The 22,979-nt window shown below is 41.2% G+C and overlaps 1 protein-coding gene across 2 annotated transcripts in view; it reads left to right on the top strand.

Moving 5' to 3' along the window:
- The first annotated feature begins 17,111 nt into the window (after positions 1 to 17,111).
- The window catches only part of LOC106580720 (leucine-rich repeat and fibronectin type III domain-containing protein 1-like protein), a 114,462-nt gene continuing 108,594 nt past the window's right edge, over positions 17,112 to 22,979 (top strand). For both annotated transcript variants that reach the window (XM_014162059.2, XM_014162060.2), the window contains exon 1: positions 17,112 to 18,068. The gene's annotated coding sequence lies outside the window, so the exon portion shown is untranslated. The remainder of the gene's footprint in view (positions 18,069 to 22,979) is intronic.

Raw genomic sequence — 22,979 nt, 5'->3', positions numbered from 1 at the left:
TGCATTTTTGTACATTGTAATGGACACGTTGCTACCTTTGGTAGGTAGGCTGCTGACAGGCTTTGTCTGTGGTACAGCAAAGCCAAGTCAGCCCCTGCTCATGGTTCTCACAGGGGAAGTGAAATGATAGGCTAAAATGACTTTGCTCATGATTCATGTTGAAAATGACATGTAAAAGCACCCTGAGCACATCAGACACGAAACACCAATAGAAATGTAACAACAACACAAAAAAATAGATAAACATTAGTTACATTATATTTTGTGGGTACCTGTTCATTATAGCATAGACACTTCTAGTTTAGCTGCACCAATCAAAGCAGTGAAGACTTAAATGGTTAAAACCATTCATCTTGGGATGATGGGGGAGCAGGGTTGCAAAATGCAATCATAACACGCAATTATACCATTTATAAAATTGTCAGATATACAGTATATATGTTTTAAAACAGACTAACTCAAAATAAGTGAACATTTACAAATTATCCAATGGATTATCTTAATTAGCTTGAGAAAAAAAGTGGAGATGGAAAAACATAAATTTACACCCCCTATTTGAATTTGCTCCATGGCTCAGGTGGCCAAGTCTAGGCTACAGCGAAAAGCTATTTGGCTCAGCTCAGTCGCAACTTGCGAAGCAGAACAACTTGCAGATGTTTTTGATTAATTAATAAAAACCACCATACTGGTGGGTGGTATCATTCAAATAAGACCCAGCATTGAAAATAAATGTTGACTGGAAATAATTACCATGTTACAGTATATCAGAGCATTGATACCAAAAAATGTTAAGTACCCACTTCGGATTTTCCACTTCAAGCACAAATATATATCTTTGACTTTGACTAAAACGATATTGACTTCAATCGTTGTGCAACATCATGGGTAAGCTCTGGGCATCGTATTTCACCTGAGAAAAAGTTCATTTTTGCTCTTGTGGTACTTTAAAGTAGCCTCTAAATTTGAACTGCCTTGATAACCTTTCCGCTGTTGTTGTTTTTCCCCAAGTATTTTTTATCTTGGTATTATTGTGGTGCCATGTTCCTTTTTTTGTAATGCACTTTATATTAGATATTATATGTTTTACTTTGTAATTGTCCTTGTGTATCTTGAAAGGTGCAAGTAACATGTATTATTATTCTATGTATATAAAAACATATTCAAATGAGATCCACATGGGTGATTTTAATTTCAAGAGGTGTAATCCTTCTCCTCCAGCTCTCTGTTGCTGTCTCTGATTTCAACAGGCACAGTCAATCCCTCCCAGGTGGTGAAGACAAAGTTAAACATCCATAAATCACAATGGTTTGGGGTCAGCATTTTTTTTACTGGAGAGGAGGATGTAGTTAATGGCTTGTCATCAGTGTTATGATGGATTTGGAAATGTGTGGGATTTAAAACGAGAGTTTTAATCCGTGATTGGGAGACTTGTGTAACCGATTCTTTTTAATGTAGCAGCTTTCTTCTTGTCTTTCTTACCCTCCCCTGACCCCCCTCCCTCATTGACCTGTGTCCCCCCTGGCCTGCTCGACATCCTTTTGCCATAGTGTTTGATCCGAGAGTGACGGGCTGTGAAATTAAAAGTCACAATAATGTAGCTGAAAGGTTCCCTGTCTAAGAGAGATGAGTGTGGGATAATTCATAGCATTAATTTGTGTCTGCCCTCTCCTAATGGTTATTTCAATTATGTTTATGGCTTTGAATTAACACAAAAGGAATTTCAGAATGCTTATAGGGACGTGACAAAAACAGAGCAGGATTGCGCCACCAATTTCCTCAGCCGGTAAACATGGTTAAGGAGTAATCTGGCATTGATGTGATGATCGATTGTGTTCAGTTTTATTTGTTTTGCCAAATGGATAATGGAATATTTGTTTTATTGAGTAAACATTAAATCATTTTCTACACATATAATTAGAATGGCCCGCCTCCTATGCTGCTTGGTGATGCTGATACCTTTTCTCACCCGTCTCTGTCTTGGCTGAATTTGCATGTCCCCAGCACTAACCCACACTCTGTCAGAGCTGATACATCACCAAAAGGTCAGCATAGGGAATCTCCCTGGGCGTAGCAGTAAGTGCCGCTGACTTTCCCCGGAATGCAAAAGACTGCCAACAATACCCTGGGAAGCCTGGGAGTTACACTGAGACTGCCTTTCTCTGCCACCTAGGCTGCTGACAGCATCACAACATTGCCCCGCAGGACCCGAAAGAGCCGACTCAGGGAATCCAATTATAAATGTAAATAAAAACAACTCGGGTCATGATTCAGTAAACCCCTGTGACAGATTCAAATTTTCCTCATTAACATTCCCTGCATGACTGGTTTTTAGCATCCATGGCATTACTGAAACCCAGAGTGAAATTCTAAATATTATGTGGGACAAGACATCATTTTAGATGTGCAGTCAAAGTTGCATTGCTAGTCCTGTGTTCGTTTTCTCTGCTCTTACCTCCTATTTGGGATCAGTTCTTTGTTTTAGGTGACAGCACTGACTTACCCCAACACACACTAAATTGTGCATTAAATGAAGATGTAAAATCGTGACTCAGTAATTACAGAAAGCTCAGTTTGTTATCGGATTAGGTGTTTGAGCAGTGCGTTCTCAATTAGCTGAGATAGAGGTGAAGAAGAAGCTTAGACATCAGCTGTGGCTGTGTCCATCCCACGTCTGCTTCAGTCTCTTCACTTCCCCCCAGGATTATTCAAGAACAACGCATGGAGTGTGAACCACGGCATCACATATCATTGACTGGATGGGAATTTTGATTCAGGTAACAGAACGTTTTATATCTGACATTGCTAAAGTTTGCATTGGAGTAAAAAGAGAATAGGCTTCTTGATGAAGTCCACCATCACAATTTTCAGAACCTATTGAACTCCAAATAAAGTGAAGTGTGTTTGTTTTCCTCTCACAGCAGAGTAAACAAGACAAAGGCCTTTAAAAGTCCAACTAGAGCATAATGCATAAATGAACAGGCTCCCAAAGCAGTCAAAGGTGTACACGAGAAAGCTTCCTTATTTGCTCTTATAAACATTTTATATGTATATTAACTGTTTTTATGGAAATGTGTGACCTGTTATCAAAGAAGGTACTCAAATTTGACTAATTAACATTGTTAAAGCCATAATACATACGCATGAAACCTTTGAGCATACCTTGAACCCTCCCAGTGACAGAACTCCCTCTGGTGTTCCCAAGCTCTTAGAGAAATGGTTTAGGCTGACATGCCCACCCCACCCCAACCCATATTTACCTACATTAACTTTGCTAACCAGCCTGTGGTTATTCCTCAACATGGCCACAGAGCGTTTTTGCATCTTGTGCTCATGAACAATAAATCACAAGGGAGGTTGACAACTTTAAATAATAATTTCCACGATCACATTACTGTGAAGCCCCTTGGGATTTATCTGGTACAATTTTCCTTCTTAAATTACCTGAGATCTTGTCAGTTGTGCATAGTCTGTGAACAAAATACTGATTAACAATGATGTATTAGTAGGATGCTATGTCTGAAAATGGATATGATAACTAGATTTGTTATTCCATTCTTGCTAATCCCTGTAACCAATGATTGTGGTGATGCAACCTCCAGTAATGATACCTACTGGAAGAAAAGGTACATTTAGTCAGTGCTACCCCTTCCGGTCTCTTGTTTCAACCTGTAGTCTGAACCCTTGAGATTCCCACATTGAACCATATGCAAATATTTTTGACAATTCTACAATAGAAACCTCATCAGGCGGAAGGATGTTTGATACGCTTTTTACATTTGTATCACAAACCATTTGTGAAAAAAAAAACAAGAAACAAACATGATGAATGTGGATGTTTTTAGACTTATACATGCCTCCTGTATGACACTATGATCCTGTGGCTCAGTTGGTAGAGCATGGTGTGTGCAACGCCAGGGTTGTGGGTTCAATTCCCACGGGGGGCCAGTACAAAAAAAAAAAATGCATGAAATCAAAATGAAATGTATGTATTCACTACTGTAAGTCGCTCTGGATAAGAGTGTCTGCTAAATGACTAAAATGTAAATGTAAATCAAGATGATACAGACAACAGCTTGGTATCATTATACTCCTTATAGTCTGCTCTAAAATATGGAGTAGAGTCTGAAATACAATTATTCATATGAATTTATTCAACATTATGAATATGAACTCTAAAGTACCCTTTTAGATTTTTTTTTATTTTTAGACATATTGTTTTAAACAAAATACTTTACAAGTACATCACATTTCCAGAGTGGGCGCTGCTACTTTTGAAGTAATTATCTATTATTTTAGCACCACCAACACAGTGAATGGGAAAATGGATTTGCTTAATGTGCAATCCTAAAGTAGGGCTTTGATTGGTTAATGACCTATAATGTCAATTTCTATGTATAAAATTGTTCCAAACACTATGTTTAAAAATAAGCGAAATCAAAAAGGATACTTTTGAGATATGCATATTCATATGTTTAATGTTTAATAAATGTATGTATCTTTTTATTCTTCTGAATCTAGATATACTCCATAATTTAGAGCACACTTTAAGGAGTATAATGACACCAAGATGTCGTCTGTATCATGTAAGGTTCACGAATTATAGGTTCTTACAAGAGGCATATATACAGTGCAGTCGGATAGGATTCAGACCCTTACCTTTTTCCACATTTTGTTACGTTACAGCCTTGTTCTAAAATGCATTAAATGAAAAACAATTATCATTAATCTACACACAATACCCCATAATGACAAAGGGAAAACAAGTTTATCGAAAAATGTAAAAAAAAGAGTAAAAAACGTATTTACATAGGTATTAAGACTGTTTGCTATGAGACTCGAAATTGAGCTTACATTCATCCTGTTTCTGTCACGTCCTGACCAGTAAAGGGGGTTATTTGTTATTGTAGTTTGGTCAGGACATGGCAGGGGGGTGTTTGTTTTATGTGGTTCGGGGTTTGTTGGGATGTGTGTTTATGTAGAGGGGTGTTTGTTTAGAGTATTCCGGGGGTTTTGGTTATGTTCTATGTATTTTAGTTCTATGCTCTATCTATGTTGTGTATTTCTTTGTGTTGGCCTGGTATGGCTCTCAATCAGGAACAGCTGTACATCGTTGTTGCTGATTGGGAGTCATACTTAGGTAGCCCTGTTTTCACATGTCCCTTGTGGGAAGTTGTTTTTGCATAGCTGTGTGTAGCCTGCATTACTGTTCGTTTTCTTTTTTTTCCCCAAAAAAAGTCAAGTGTTCAAATAAAAGTTAAAATGAGCACTCAACCCACTCCGCCTTGGTCCACGTCATACGACGACCGTTACAGTTTCCTTTGATCATCCTTGAGATTTTTATACAACTTGATTGGAGTCCATCTGTGGTAAATTCAATTGATTGGACATAATTGATCAATATAAGGTCCCACAGTTGACAGTGCATGTCAGAGCAAAAACCAAGCCATGAGGTCAAAGGAATTGTCCGTAAAGCTCTGAGACAGGATTGTGTTCGGGCACAGATCTGGGGAATGGTACCAAAAATATTCTGCAGCACTGAAGGGTCCCCAAGAACCCAGTGGCCTCCATCATTCTTAAATGGAAGAAATTTGGAACCACCAAGACTCTTCATAGAGCTGGCCACCCGGCCAAACTGAGTAATTGGTGGAGAAAGTACTTGGTCAGGGAGGTGAACAAGTACGCGATGGTCTCACTGACAGAGCTCCAGAGTTCCTCTGTGGAGATGGGAGAACCATCCAGAAGGACAACCATCTCTGCAGCACTCCACCAATCAGGCCTTTATGGTAGAGTGGCCAGACGGAAGCCACTCCTCATTGTACAGATTAAAAATATCTTTATGGTTCAGCACCAGAAAGCTACCATAAAGGTATTTTTGCTCTGTACTTTGTCCTTGAGTTTATTCCTCACCCTGTTGCTGTGATACAAGCTTGGGAAAGGGAAAAGTTTTGTACCTCAGGCTATGTCCCCTTATTGTGAGCTTCAAATATTTTAATATACAAACATTATCTTTTAAAGGCTTTAAGACATTCTCATTTAACCTGTACATTTAATTGTTTCAGAATTGTTTTATCTTAGCTCTCAAGCATTGCATATGTTGCTTGCCTGTTGCCAGTTTCTTGTTTCATTAAATATACTTGTTGGCAAACCAAGACATTATACTAGTTTTATTCTCTAATAAATCCTGGAAAGTCTTACCGTACCTCGGTCGATGTGGCCTTATACTTTCAGATTATAGTTTGTTTAATTATGCCAGTTTATTTCTGTCTGTACATGACTAGAAGCACTGCAGCATTTACAGCTAACTAGAGAATATAGACTGTATTTTCAGTAAAAGACAACACAGATGGTACTTGATAGGGATAGTGTAATGTTTTCAGCGGGCCTGACAAGTGTCATGGACATTGCTGTAATCAGACGGCACACCTTGTGCAGGATGCAAAAAGGCAAGCATGATAATTATCGGCGAAGATGCTGTTGGAGTTGGTCAGGTGCGACAGGACTTGAGAACATTGGCATCGAGAGAAAGCAAGCTAACAGCCTCCACAAACTTGTCCCCTTTAATGAATCTGTCTTTCCACCTTACTGGCTCAAATCAAACACTCATCCCCTGTATCTCGAAACAATTGTTTGGAGCCTTGGTACCCTTCCCCAAAGCTCTGCCCTCAGGACATATTCTCTGGATGCCTCAATAGCTGTGAAAGTGTCTCTCTAAAAATGTAGTAAATTAGCAAAGCTGGGAGATAAGATCAACAATGCCTTTAAATCACTCTGTTGAGAAATCAAGAGCCTTGAGCTGAAAAACAACAAGGAAAATCTACTTTGAATCTAAAGTGTAATACCAGATGAGACTGAAAGGCTAATGCTGTGAAGACATTACACTTATACTCAATTACATTTGGTTACCATATACAGTATCTAAAGAACATATAGCATGCTCTTTAGAACTGCGATATGCATTGCTATTTCAGATAATGTTGGAAAATGTTATTATCAATTAGTTTGTTTTGATTCAGAGTATGACAGTGCGCTATAAGGCTTCACCTGTGCCCTGTATAAAATTTTCTTCAAGAGACCACCCATTCAGATAGTTCCTTGTCAGTACTGACAATCACGAGTCTCCTAAGTAGTCCCCCTGATAGACCAGCAGAGAGAAACTGGGCTCTATTTTTGACTAGCGTCAAATGCACAGTCTTTGACAATTTTTACTTGTAAAAGCAAGCGCTCTACTATTTTCCAACCCTGGCTCCAGGTTTGGTAATTTACCTTCCTTACATCAGCTCGCTTGCTCTGAGGTGGGAGGGGTGGAAATATTTGAGGTGTGACCCCTAAAAACGTGTGCCAATGTTCCAATTTCAGGCAGCACTGCTGATAATGATTAAGACTGGTCTTAGCAGTAACGCAATTGGTTAAGGCATCGATTTTGCAAGTTGAGGCACACAGTAACTTATTAATAAGTAGCCTATAACCAATGTTTTCTTTATATATCACGAGCAGCAAAACAGTCAACAGACATTCTTATATTTTCTTTATATTGGACATACGTTTTGTCTGTGCAGCTTCTGTGAAAAGTTTGGACTCATTAGGCCTATGTGCGATGCCCTATGAATGAAAGGTGTCAGTGACTGAAGGAAGTATGTTTAGGAACATCAAGTTATTGCAATAGACTGCTTATTGTTTTTCCATTTTCATTTTGTAATTTTCCACTTTCTTGTTGGACCTACTGTGAGGGAAAAAAGTATTTGATCCCCTGCTGATTTTGTACGTTTGCCCACTGACGAAGAAATGATCAGTCTATAATTTTAATGGTAGGTTAATTTGAACAGTGAGAGACAGAATAACAACAAAAAAAATCCAGAAAAATGCATGTCAAAAATGTTATAAGTTGATTTCCATTTTAATGAGGGAAATAAGTATTTGACCCCCTCTCAATCAGAAAGATTTCTGGCTCCCAGGTGTCTTTTATACAGGTAACGAGCTGAGATTAGGAGCACACTCTTAAAAGGAGTGCTCCTAATCTCAGTGTGTTACCTGTATAAAAGACACCTGTCCACAGAAGCAATCAATCAATCAGATTCCAAACTCTCCACCATGGCCAAGACCAAAGAGCTCTCCAACGGTGTCAGGGACAAGATTGTAGACCTACACAAGGCTGGAATGGGCTACAAGACCATCGCCAAGCAGCTTGGTGAGAAGGTGACAACAGTTGGTGCGATTATTTGCAAATGGAAGAAACACAAAATAACTGTCAATCTCCCTCGGCCTGGGGCTCCATGCAAGATCTCACCTCGTGGAGTTGCAATGATCATGAGAACGGTGAGGAATCTGCCCAGAACTACACGGGAGGATCTTGTCAATGATCTCAAGGCAGCTAGGACCATAGTCACCAAGAAAACAATTGGTAACACACTACGCCGTGAAGGACTGAAATCCTGCAGCTCCCGCAAGGTCCCCCTGCTCAAGAAAGCACATATGCATGCCCGTCTGAAGTTTGCCAATGAACATCTGAATGATTCAGAGGACAACTGGGTGAAAGTGTTGTGGTCAGATGAGACCAAAATGGAGCTCTTTGGCATCAACTCAACTCGCCGTGTTTGGAGGAGGAGGAATGCTGCCTATGACACCAAGAACGCCATCCCCACCGTCAAACATGGAGGTGGAAACATTATGCTTTGGGGGTGTTTTTCTGCTAAGGGGACAGGACAACTTCACCGCATCAAATGGACGATGGACTGGGCCATGTACCGTCAAATCTTGGGTGAGAACCTCCTTCCCTCAGCCAGGGCATTGAAAATGGGTCGTGGATTGGTATTCCAGCATGACAATGACCCAAAACACACAGCCAAGGCAACAAAGGAGTGTCTCAAGAAGAAGCACATTAAGGTGCTGGAGTGGCCTAGCCAGTCTCCAGACCTTAATCCCATAGAAAATCTGTGGAGGGAGCTGAAGGTTCGAATTGCCAATCGTCAGCCTCGAAACCTTAATGACTTGGAGAAGATCTGCAAAGAGGAGTGGGACAAAATCCCTCCTGAGATGTGTGCAAACCAGGTGGCCAATTACAAGAAACGTCTGACCTCTGTGATTGCCAACAAGGGTTTTGCCACCAAGTCATGTTTTGCAGAGGGGTCAAATACTTATTTCCCTCATTAAAATGCAAATCATTTTATAAAATTTTTGAAATGCGCTTTTCTGGATTTTTTTGTTGTTATTTTGTCTCTCACTGTTCAAATAAACCTACCATTAAAATTATAGACTGATCATTTCTTTGTCAGTTGGCAAACGTACAAAATCAGCAGGGGATCAAATACTTTTTTCCCTCACTGTAACTGTCAAATTGCAGGAATTCCAATCGCTGTCCTTGGTGCTGAATCATCTTGTAGCGTAGGCTATTTGCCTGTTTGTTTGTTTACCTTCTACGTCGCAAAGTCACTAACAGGGCATATCAACAGCGATGTTAGGCTAATCTTATAATGTTTGGGCAATGTCCAATTGTCCATGGCTCGAACATGCAGTGCATTTTACAAATGTGAATGCAATGTTTGTAGACTAATATATCCATGTTGAAGCCAATAATGAAAAAGTAGATTGGCCACAGGGTTGTAATAACTAGGCCTATTGTCGGCTTAGTGTTCTATTTAATAAACTATATTGGTTTAAAAAAATAGACAGATTGTTTTCTGTTCAATTTGGTTAAGAAACAAAATTATTACAATGATTCACCATCCATGGCTTTATGGTGAGAACTTACATGGCTCAAATGCATTGCAATTTTGTCTGCTATTTCTGGAAATTTGCAAATATGAGCTGTAAGGTTTCATGATGTTTATAAAACATTACATTTGTGAGCAGTATAACGGTGAGGGGACATTCCCACTGTAACGATGTGCGCTGAGAGTCAGGAAGCAAGTTCAGGGAGTGAGTGTTTTAATAAAATAAACGGAACATAATACAAAACAAGAACCTCGGACAACGCAAAGACATGAAACAGAAACACCTGAGGAAAGAACCAAGGGGAGTGACAGATATAGTGAAGGTAATCAGGGAGGTGATGGAGGCCAGGTGGGTCTGAGGACGCGCAGGTGCGCGTAACGATGGTGACAGGTGTGCGCCATAACAAGCAGCCTGGTGACCTAGAGGCCGGAGAGGGAGCACACGTGACAGTACCCCTCCCCGACGCATGGCTCCAGCTGCAGGACGCCAACCAAAAAGCTGATCCAGGGGATCAGGAGCGGACCATTCACCCCTGCAGAGGCACAGGGAATCCGGCGGAGACGCAGGAGCATGGCGACCTAGAGCACCGGAGAGAGAGCATACCTGACGGTACCCCTCCCCGGCGTGTTCGGCTCCAGCCACAGGACACCAACCCAAGGGACGATCCCAGGGATCAGGAGAGGACCGGTCATCCCCGCTAATGCACAGGAACCTGTAGCCGGCTGGGACGCGGGAACCTGACAGACCATCTGAGGCAGGGGAGCCTGGCAATCCGGCTGAGGCAGGGAAGCCTGGCGATCCGGCTGAGGCCTGAGAGCATGACGAGCCGGCAGAGGCAAGGGAGCCTGGCGATCTGGCTAAGGCATGAAAGCCTGTAGTGGCTCCCGGACCCAACGTCATTCCACCTGACACAAAAAAACAAAAATCACTCCCTGATGCTTCCCTTAGGTGATGCTTCCCTTAGGTGAGGGTAATGACAGATTTAGGGAAGGTAATCAGGGAGGTGATGGAGTCCAGGTGAGTCTGAGGACGCGCAGGTGCGCGTAACGATGGTGACAGGTGTGCGCCTTAACAAGCAGCCTGGTGACCTAGAGGCCGGAGAGGGAGCACACGTCACACCCACTTTCTCATTATATTGGATCTTTATCCTGTTTGGATGTGCGAAAAACCCTCCATAGTCTAAGTTGGCTTGTCTGTATTATACAACCACAGGGAGTAATTATGGTGATTGCAACTGTATTTAAACATAGCCTAAGTTGTTTTGTTTTATTAGAATTTGATTAGAATTATACACTGTGTTTTTAGTCCTTATCAATAACCTAGTGAATGTAATATTGCTTATTGACTATGTTTGGTATGTACATGTCTAGACTGCAATTTAGAGTAGGCCTTTCCATTTTGAAGCAACACAATTAAAACAATGTAAACTGCAAATAGCAGGCATTTTAATGAACTAGGGTATAATGGACTAACATTGAAATTGGAGTTGATGACAATGCAATACATAAAAGACCATAAATACACAACTTGAAGCAAGCACATATTTAGCCATGGAGCATGTTCTGATTGGCCAGTGAGGGGCCAAGCCTTGACACACCCACAACTTGTTTAATCATCAAAACCCAGCCCTTTCGCACCACTGCCAGCTACTGCGCTCATAATTCCGGTTGTGAAAATAGCAAAAATATGAATGAAAAAAGTAATTGAGTTTGGCGAGACGCCCCATTCACAATAGCTAGAGCTTGCTTGCCATGCATTTATGTGGGTAATCTGCCTTGGAACAGGTTCCTAAATATATGTTGTCATCTAGCCCCAAACCAGAGATTCAGCCAGTGTCCTCTAAGAATATCTGAACGCAGATCCTTCCAGGCATTCAATTAAAATCAGCTGATGATTTGAAGACTGTGGTCTGTTGGTCTCATGAGTAAACCAAAAGAAACAGAAAACAGGCCCAAGGGTTCATGGTGTTACAACTGATTAATAACACTACAATGAGCATCTCCAACACACCTGACCCTCCCTGCCTGGCTGCTGACTCAATAGTAATCTAGTCTGTCTCTGCCCTAAGGCTCCTCTCATGACCGATGATCGTCATATGACGGACTCTTTCTCATTACTCTCTTATTCAAGGAATCAATCTTGAATAACCCAGAAAAAAAACTATTGCTGGTCTCGTAAACGTTGTCTGAATATTATGCACGCTAAATTTGACAAACTCTCAGAAAGAAGCTTGTAAGAAGCTCGGAAGACATTAGCATATTGTTCTTTATGAAACTCTTTCTGTGCAAAAAAATATATGTTTACCAAGAGCAGCACTATATTGGTATTGTGCACTGTAATGTTGTTGTCACGGCATGTGTGTAGGTGGCAGAGAAGTCAAGCACAGGAGAAACAAGCTTGGTGGAACTGGAGTAATTTAATAAAGTAAAACAAACTCCAAAACCAAAGCACAATAAAAAAAGAAACATGGGTACAAAACCCTGTTACGCACCAAAAATGACAACGCGCAAAACAACAAACAATCACTGAAAAGGACATGAGGGGAACCAAAGGGTTAAATACACAACATGTAATGAATGGGATTGAAACCAGGTGTGTAGGAAGACAAGAAAAAACCATTGGAAAATGAAAAATGGATCAATGATGGCTAGAAGACCGGTGACGTCGACCGCCGAGCACCACCCGAACAAGGAGGGGCATCGACTTCGGCTGAAGTCGTGACAGTTGTAGGCATAAAAATCACTGTAATTTATAAGCTTCACATTTGTATTATGCATATAATGGAATTAGGTTTGACTGTGTTTCCCTTTAGCAATATCACCTGAGATCTGTAAAGGCACCATTCATGTGCAACATTAGCAGCACTGTTTGTCTTGCTCAGTTTATATGCTCAGCGTTGTTATTGATGGACTGTAGGCTGTGAAACTGGTTTGATTACAACTGCTGCAAACTTCAGCATGATGTCATTCTGGAAAGCCAATTTCAGCGTGCGATGGATGATTAGTATTTTACTGCTGCAAGTTCATCATTAACCCTGATCCATTCCTCAGCTCATCTGCAGCATGGCAAAAACAGGCCTTAGCTCTGACACAAAAGATGCATCTAGATTTGTGTATGTCTATGTAAATGTGTATGTGCTGCATCCATGTCAATCACTCAGGATGTAAGGGGATTTTCCATGGTACTTCATGGCATAATAAAGTACCAGTCAAAAAAAAATCTTTATTTTTTGTATTTTCCACATTGTAGAATAATAGCAAAGACTTCAAAACTGTGAAATAACACATATGGAATTATGTAGGAACTACATTTTTTTTAAACAAGTCAAAATATATTTTAGATCTTAGAATCTTCAAAGTAGTCCCATAGGGTGGTGCACAATTGGCCCAGCGCCATCCGGGTTTGGCCGGGGTAGGCCGTCATTGTAAATAAGAATTTGTTCTTAACTGACTTGCCTAGTTAAATAAAGGATAAATAAAAAAATAAAAAAATACCTTGTCACAACACTACTGATTGGCTCAAACGCATTAAGGAAAGAAATTCCACAAATTAACTTTTAACAAGGCACACCTGTTAATTGAAATGCATTCCAGGTGACTACCTCATGAATCTGGTTGAGAAAATGCCAAGAGTGTGCAAAGCTGTCATCAAGGCAAAGGGTGGCTGCTTTGAAGAATCTCAAATATAAAATATATTTTGATTTGTTTAACACTTTTTTGAATACTACATGATTCCATATGTGTTATTTCATAGTTTTGATGTCTTCACTATCATTCTACAATGTCGAAAATAGTGAAAACAAAAGAAAAACCCTGGTGTGTCCAAACTTTTGACTGGTACTGCGTGTATCAAGGCAGTTGTTAATGTCATGATGTGTTGCAGCAAGCACCTTGTCTTGCACTCAGCATGCATACATTTATGAATCTAAATACATTTCCGGTCACAGGAATCTGCTGCATGATCAAAATAAACATAGTAATATTCATGTCACTGCAAGTAATATTTGAATAACAGCACTGTAATATACAGTAACTGTTCATCACTGAAGCATACCGATGCTATTGGCTTGGCTTAGCTTTCCTGGCAGATACACAAGCTAGAGCTCAGAGCATGCAGGGCATTGCAGTGGATTATGTGTCAAAAGTGTACAAAATTCACCATTAACAGGCATGAATTGACAAATAAATGGATATATGAAAAAGCACCTATGGAAGCCCCTGAACCATGGAATGACCACATCCTCCTAACAAACCCTGTGAGGATTTCAATGATCATTTAGCCAGGAGGTTGCACTATAGATTAGCTATTATATCTGACACAACTGATTGACACAATTATATTTTCAGTTATATTGTCACGACTTCCGCCGAAGTCTCTCCTTGTTCGGGGGGCGTTCGGCGGTCGATGTCACCGGCCTTCTAGCCATCACCAATCCACTTTTCATTTTCCATTTGTTTTGTCTTTGTCTTACACACCTGGTTTCAATTCCCCAATTACTTGTTTATTATTTAACCCTCTGTTCCCCATGTTTGTTTGTGAGTAATTGTTTATTGTATTGCGGTCTGTATTTTGTGGCCTTGTATTTATACAACGTGTATTGTGATAGTTTGAGTAAAATTGCTTTCATTACTCATATCTGCTGTCCTGCGCCTGACTCATCTCACCAGCTACACACAGACGCTTTACATATATACACACAACACAACTTTTACAATGAACAACATTTACAATCATAACCTTGATCAAACAGCAGCTGCACTTACATAACTGTATGATACAGTCAGTTTGTGTAAGTATCACATTAGAAATGCAAACATACAACAATGTAATGAAAATATGTATATACTAGGAATTATGTAATCAATGTTTTTATGCTGTATTGAAAAATAATACAGTATCTTCTTTTCCCCTCATACGAAATGCATTGTCAATCATCCCACTTTGTTTAAAGTCTGTGCCTTCCTTCTGTCTGACATTCATTCGAGTGAAAAGTCCTTTGCGTCTTTGGGAGATGGGGACCAGGTTGAGAAAATGCTTCGAGACAAGGTTAGAAAATGTTCCACAGCCTGTTCTGTAGCTCTGAACTAGGACATCTCATGGGGATTCTGTGTGAGTCAGTGTTAGTTTACCTTCACAATGTTACTACTAACACTGACATGAACCGGGCATATCTGAAGGAAACGTCGGCAATGCTGATTTGGTAGCTTCAATTTCATAAACTCAGGTAACCTTGAGAGAACTGTTACTCACTCCTACAGCATCTGCACTTCATTTTTGCTGTGCTTTACCTTATCAATTACAGTACCCTTCTACACACACTTGTCTGGTTCTTGGGAATGTTTTACCTTTATCTTTGTAATTCTGTTTTTCCAGGTTTCACCTTATCTTCCATGTTCTCCTGGGATAATACATAATTCAGTTGGGCTAATCTTCCTTTATCTTACTCTGGTACAGAAACAATAGTGCAGTTTCTTTTTGCCACTGTCTTGAGTCTGTCTGGTTATTCACCAGGAAACCTTAAAACCTTGTTCCCGCTTCCTGAACCCAAGTCCAGTATTGACTTTTCCACACCTTTTTATCTTCAATCAATCAATCACTCTTTCATTGCCCTCTCTGAGATAGACATCTGCTGGCGGAATATCTCTTCCATCTCTTCGTTCTTCCATTTGCAGATCTCAATCTTTCTCTCTGTCTCTTTTTCTCTCCAACGGACTCCTTCCCAGTTCCCCAGTGGTAGAATGAATGACCTGCCTGGTGAGTTATCGAAAGGTCTGCTGAGTTCAACCTTTGTGTCACTGAAGGACACCTTTAAAACAACTATTGCCTTTTCAAAGTTGTCTGATATTCTCAACATTCCCAAAGAACAAAGTTGAACATGGTGGTCTTGTGATGTATGCAGGTACACTTGCTAAACAAATATCCAGGTGTGATAACAAATCACAATGCAGTGAATGAGCCAAAATTATAGACAATGTATTTTATTCACTACAGACAATTCCTTAAAATGTGTTTGTACAAACAAAAAACCTAGTAATTCAGGAAATTTGCATCCATAAGTAAGGATGTCGCCCTCAACAACTATGTTTACGCTACAGTATGTTGTTGGAATCTCCTTGAGTATGCTGCTTTCATTCCATCCCATCCACTGACTAGGCAGAAACTCCCAGAAACTTGTGCAGACTACTGTGTAAATCAATGTGGTCAAACCTAACCTAGGCTAATTCTAAACTGAGTGATTAAGAAGGGACTGATTGATTGGCATAGAACCTGATGGAGTATGCTAGAGACAGTATGCCTGCTACTAGAGACAGAGAGTTAAGTACTTTTCTTCCATAAGTCCAACTGGGACTCGAACCCATGTCCCTCTGGTTTCTCCCAAGCAAATATGTTCTCCACAAAGAGTTAACTCCCTTGGGGGAGCTGGTAATGCACTTATCTAGGATGGCTACACTAGTAATCCCTCTTTCAGGAGCTCATTAATTTCTGCCTACACGTCAGATGTCCTGGCAGCCTCATCCCACTTTTAACACCAATGTAGCAAATCCAAGGAAAGGACACAAATCATAACCTCAAGAAAGTAATTTCCATTGGAGGATATTGGAACACACCTATGATGGCTCCTGACCAACAATTTGGTCAAATTCCCTAAACAAAATAATCTGATTAATTCTACTGTCCTTTTGAACGTTTGCCCTTGCTCGGACTCAGTGAGTGAAGTTAACCGGCTTACTCGCTACTGACTGTGGTTCCATTTCTGAATCATCATTGTATCATCGTCTGTCGATCAGTCCCTAAAAGCAGTCATCCCTAAAATGACATCAAAATTGTCAGGATCCGCTCTGCCACAGAGGTAGCAAAGAGAAACGTGTCTGAAGGAGTGAGAGCTGTGGTCTGATCAGACAGGATTTTCAGACCAAAAACTTGCTGGGGAACGGTGCTAAATTTCTATGCGTCCTCGGCGCTGTCCGTGGTGATGAACTGACTAGCGATTTGGCGAGTTGGGGCCCTGAAATCACAGTTTTCACTGGTGCGATTGAGTCATTGTGGTATCTAGTTGTAATCAATATTAATTTAAATATAATAGCCTATATTACATTTTCAATCTACATGTGTCAGAAAGGATACACACAGCCCTTCTCTGCACGATCCACATCATATGGCTCTGAAAAATTAGTGGTTTGCGTGTACAACACTTCCTCAAATTAATCCTATAATTGCGCACGTTAAAATAATCCTATGAAATCTCAAACATGTAAATTGAGCACAGTAATCCACTCCCTGCTGTGGGTTGGTTAATGTAGACGCTTCATCAACGCGCACGCATCATCATCATAAATGATGAGCTTTTTTTCTATTTGATATGGAGTCCTCTGTTTTATGATGAAGGCTTTAATGTCAATACGACGTATTCTTTGACAGCAGTCAATACACTGTCTCCTAAAGCAGAACACCACGCTCGATGGTCTGATTTGACAGTCATCGTTAACCTTAGTTCCCATTTGTAATCCCATAAACGCAGTACCATTTTGCCAATTTAATTCGGAGGTGGAAAGAGTTTGTTGGCCGGCTGCGGATTGTAGCTGTGGAGAGAAGGCTATGTTAATACTCAGTGCACAGAGGGGCGCGATGCATGCGTAAACTGGCTCAAACCTCTCCTCCAAACGCCCCTCACTTCGCACCGGGGACCGCTGCCGGCCGCTCATTGCCTGTCAGTGCTGCACCGGACTTGCCTGGCTACCCAGACTCCTTGCTCCGGCCAAACGGTACACCACGCCCACGGACGTTAGTTTCTTCTCCGCGAACTACAGAGCAGCGGAATAATGTAGTGTGAGTCGTCAGGTTAGCACTGGACACCACCGACTGAACTTCTAGGTCTTCGCTCCAAGGATGTAAATCTGATACGGATATTCCTGCCTCAACAAGGCTACTAACGATCGACATTTGGGCGCGGATATGCTGGACTCAGCAGATTAATTTACAATCACTGCCACTATATGGAAGGACGATTGTGTTCTGGAGAAGACATTTGGAAACAAGTATTTTCTGTCTGGGTCGAGTCATTTGACGCTAAAACGGAAGAAATGTCATACTTGGATATCCCACGCATAGATGCTACTCATTTGTGTGATAATATACGTGGGAACTAATTGCAACGCAACTGCCCTCCGCGGTGCAAGTGAGTGTTCTTTGAGCACCAAGTCCAGAAATATTGTCTGGTTGTGGTGCTTCTTCACTCTGCTACTGGGGAAGCAGACCGGCGGCAAATCGATGCATTTCTTGCTCAAATCTACTCGGGCTATTTACCTCGTTGCATAGCCAACTGGAGATTGACAGAGGTAACATCGGGCTCAGGAATAGAGGTAACCATCTATCATCATGATTTCATTGTTTTCTCATATGAAAGATTTAGAAAACAGAGTAAGAGATAATTGTTTCTACAGATGTACTAGTATTGTCACATTGAGCTGTTATGTGACAGTGGAGTTCCATGTGTAATTGCATTTTATGGTAGGCTAATACGAGGTGTGGATCAGGTGTGGTTTGTTTGACGTGGTGGGGGTCTACAACAGAATGCTGTGTAATGGTCTATGGATAGGCTATTGCACCATTCAAAAGTAAAACCTCATATCATGATTCGTTAGCAGAAAGATGACTACTCTAGTCTCGTTTGATTGTCTCACCACAAACAACCACGGGAAATGTAGATGTGGTTATAATCAAGTTTGTTCCCCCATCCAGATATTTACTCCTAACATTATTTAATCCCGTCATCCTTCTCTGTCTTGATTTGTGACAAATACTGCACGCACTCTTACAGCACATCAAACTGCTTTGCGACTTTGTGAAATATGCATCTTTAAGTCCTGTCCTTTTCTAAATCAATTCGATTGTGTGTCAAGTGCACTATATGGCATATCGGAGATGGTAACCAAAAATCGAAAGACAGTATTGATTATGAAGAATGCATTTGGAAATTATTTTCAACCATGTTGGCCGAACAGATCCTAGCCTACATGTTTTTATTTTTATTTTTTTATGTTGACCCTTTTCGAAAAGAAAGAAAAAAGGGCGAGACCGTATCTGTGAAATCGATCTTCAATCACGTTGCAATTCCACAAGACTATACAGGGTTTATGTTGGGACGCTTATGTGCCTCACAAAATCAATAGACACCCTGGGAGGAGGAAGTTCAGGAAATGCCTGTGCATATGAGTAATGTGATAAGTAGGAGAACAATTTAACGTCTGGTCTACCCTTTTTATTTTATTTTGTATTGCACACTGGTGGACCTGTGTTTCTGTAATAATTCTAAATTACTTTTAATCATTGCTTCCATTGGCATTGCATAACGCAGGACCACTTTTAATGAATCCGTTCCGCCTGAGCTAGTTGGCTGCTCGGCTAATGAACGTAGGTGACTCTGTGCAATTCGGCTTTTGGCCGCGGCGGAGGTCTCTCCTCATTGCCCAATCATGGCAATGTATTTTTCCACTGATGCAGCACCTAGCGCTATATCCCTTGTACCGTAAATCCAGCAAGGAGAATTCTGAATGTCAAGCTGCAGTGCCTGAGAATGTCTTATTTTGTACCGCAGGTAGGGGGCCACGGAGTACCAGCCACAGCTTGCAGGTCCCTCCTCACATGAGCTATAGTCGGTTATACTTCACATGACAATGTTCTTATATGTGTGGGAACAAAGTTAACGTGCTACTGAACAATCCAGTTCAGCTATTACATGCATGTTTGTCTGACTAGCTACAGGTAACTGCCAAAATAATGAAGGATACAAAGTATATTGAAAGCAGATGGTTCCACATAGGTTTGGTTCCTGAGGTAATTGAGCAAATAGCATCCCATCAGGGTTATGGTCCTGCGACACTACAGCCATTGAGGGAATCCTTCCTTTGAACTTAATGAAAGCTGCATTACTGACCGTGTTGTGCTCGCGTTGCGTCGCGTCCAACGGCAGCCTCCAAGCTCAAGACTTGCCGAGGTTCCATTCTCGATGGCTGACGCGGCAGTTCATTCTGTCTTGTGAATTAAAATAAGGATAAATAAAGTTGATTTTGGTTGCGTTATGGCCTCGACTATAAACCACTGGTTATTCCACTAATATTTAGTCAAGAAGCTACTAGCTAACAGAAACTGTTGCTAGCTAGCTACATTGACTATGTTCACAATGTAAACAAAAGCAACTTGTGTAATTTGAAGATAATTTAGTACAACCACTAGCAACCCTTTAATGAGTACTTGCGAAAGGTTGGACCAAAGCTATTGTACTTACACATAATGGATTAATATGGATTAATATGGTACAGAACAGTAGGGGAAAAGAGAATAAAGTCGCTCTGGGCTACTGCCCCTCTCTGCTCTCAAAACATACTCACCGCTGTTGGCAAAGCAAAATAATGCACATTTACATTTACGTCATTTAGCAGACGCTCTTATCCAGAGCGACTTACAAATTGGTGCATTCACCTTATGATATCCAGTAGAACAACCACTTTACAATAGTACATCTATATCTTTTTTTTGGGGGGGGGGTGGGGGGGGGTTAGAAGGATTACTATATCCTATCTCAGGTATTCCTTAAAGAGGTGAGGTGTCTCCGGAAGGTGGTGATTGACTCCACTGTCCTGGCGTCGTGAGGGAGCTTGTTCCACCATTGGGGTGCCAGAGCAGCGAACAGTTTTGACTGGGCTGAGAGGAACTGTGCTTCCGCAGAGGTAGGGGGGCTAGCAGGCCAGAGGTGGATGAACGCAGTGCCCTTGTTTGGGTGTAGGGCCTGATCAGAGCCTGAAGGTACGGAGGTGCCGTTCCCCTCACAGCTCCGTAGGCAAGCACCATGGTCTTGTAGCAGATAGTGTTGCTGAAGTGTTATGGTCATGTATAAAAATGCTGGGCAGGCCATTAATTTAGCTACCATGGCTATGCCCCCATAGGATGACAATGCCCCCATCCACAGGGCTCTGAATGGTGTTATGAGCATTAAAGCGATGTAAACCACACCATGGTCATCTCAGTCACCAGATCTCAACCCAATTGAACACTTATTGGAGTTATCAACTTTTATTAGTCCTATGGTATACACTTTCCAACGAAATTCTTACTTGCAGGTTCCTTCTTGACAATGCAACAACAATAATAAATAATAGCAGTTAAGACAACATTTTGGCATAAGTATAATACAGGAAGGCACAATTTACATCTGTTTTGGGGAAGGGGGATTGGTGCGAAAGTGTTTTTAAATTATGCAGTATTTTGCAATCATAATAAGAGTCTGGTAGCAGCTGTTGTGATGTGTGTGTAGCATTAGTGATGGGGGGGGGGAGAAATCGATACAGTTACATATCGGGATATTATTTTGGCGCTAGTTGGCTGTACCTTCACCAAAACAGATTGTTCTCCATCTTCTTTTAAAATAAGGAGCCAATTTGTTTTCAGCACTTTTATTTCCAGCACAGCTGCCAAGGATCTGTGTGCATGTGTGGACTGTTATCTCCCTCCTTGTATCACTCTGCTGTGCCCTTGACGTGACAAATAAGACTTGACATCGGAATATTGAGATACACTGACCTCAAATTGACAAAGAGTGCATGCGCTCCCGAGGTATCTCTCGAGATCTATTAGTGCTGTCTGGCGTTCTTTGTCCCCGCGATGATGGATGGATATCTGACTTTCTGCAAGATTCTCTCCCCCTCTCTCTCTCTCCCCCCTCCATCCCCTCTCCCACCGTCTAAACCTCTGTCTCTAAGACAGGTGACAGGCAGGGACAAATAAAATGACAGTGCCCTCCGCCCATGTAGGACATCATGCCGCCAGTCTGTGACTGTCAGTGCCAGCATGGCTCTATAATAAGGCACATGGCTGCACCATCTGCTCCTGGTTTCGCTATTTAAATGTGCGAATAGGCCTGGTGGAGCATCCTGGCCTTGGAAGGGTTTGTAAAGGATTGTCCTGAAATCAGTTGGATTTTCCAGAAATAAGATTTCCAGCTATAATTGTTTTACTTGAAGACCTTAAAACGTGTATGCTTTCATGGAATACTAATCACGTCAAGACAAAAAAGGAACTGTTGAGTTTTGTTCCTGAAATGTCCCGAAATGTGTCTTTCTAAAATGAAGACAGTTTACGAATATTTCACTATAATGTCAGATCTACATCAAGATGAAAGGTGCATGCATATTTCATGATGCGTTTTGAAATCCATGTATAGTGTTATATCGCTTCTGTGTGGAGAATTAGCTCAGTCGTCATTTGTGATTGCCTGCCGGAGGGTCTCGTTAACGTTTTGGAAAAAAATGGTTAGTTCTATGTTGAGCAGAGCCTGTAGGCAACGGTAACAATGTCCACCGAGGTGCTAGATTTCAGCCGTTTTGGACAAATCACCTGATCTGTTCATAATGCAGGTGTTGGTTCCTGCTTAGCAAGCACTTCTTAAACGGGTGTTCTTCCATCCAGTCCGTAAGGCCACGAATCATTTAAAGTCAAACTCAAAGTCATGGGCTTATCAATCAGGATGCCATGTTAGTGAGCACTTCAGATGGGTTATTAAGTTTCAACTGGTGGGAAACCCCACCTGTCTTCGCCCTAAGGACCCCAGTGCCAGGAAAACCAAATCACTCTCCAAGATAGAGGCAGAAAGAGAGAACTTCTGGAGTAGCTGTATGCTAATGTAAAATTTGGTAAAGTGATGTTATCCTCAAAATGTGCAAGGGGTTTTCATCACACGTAAAAGTGTGTTGAGATGGATGTGTCAGACACTTATTAATACTTTTCCTGTTTTTGTGAAGAGAGCTAGGGAAGTGCTAGAGTCTCCCGTGTTTCAGCAGCAGACTGAAGTCTTATCATATACAGTACCTTGATGCAGCTGGCATCTTTGACGACGCTTCATGCCAGCTACGCCATGAAACCTGGCCTTCGTTATCTGCTTCCATGCTGATTGTTTCACAATGACTATGGTCTTACGGTCTTATGGTGTGTTATTGATTCGATCCGTGCATCAGTTAAATGAATCTAATACATTCCTTTTGGACAAGGCTTTTCCAAATGTGTGTTATGGTTGGGTCTTCCCCAAAAGCAGAAGGCACAGCACCCAATGGGTTTCTTTTGAGGGCATTTTTTATGCATTTCTCCCTGGGATTGAGACTGAAATGTCTACACTACAGTAGGCTGGTAGTCAGCATGGTGCTTTATGATGACAACAGAAAGTCTTACTCCCTGATGAGCACAGGGAGCGTGATTTACAGGAAGTGTGTTTTATACATGTA

The sequence above is a fragment of the Salmo salar genome, chromosome ssa20, assembly GCF_905237065.1.
Source record: "Salmo salar chromosome ssa20, Ssal_v3.1, whole genome shotgun sequence".
NCBI classification, from domain to species: domain Eukaryota; kingdom Metazoa; phylum Chordata; class Actinopteri; order Salmoniformes; family Salmonidae; genus Salmo; species Salmo salar.
The sequence above is the reverse complement of the archived record's forward strand: the minus strand, read 5'-3'. Positions and strand labels throughout refer to the sequence as shown.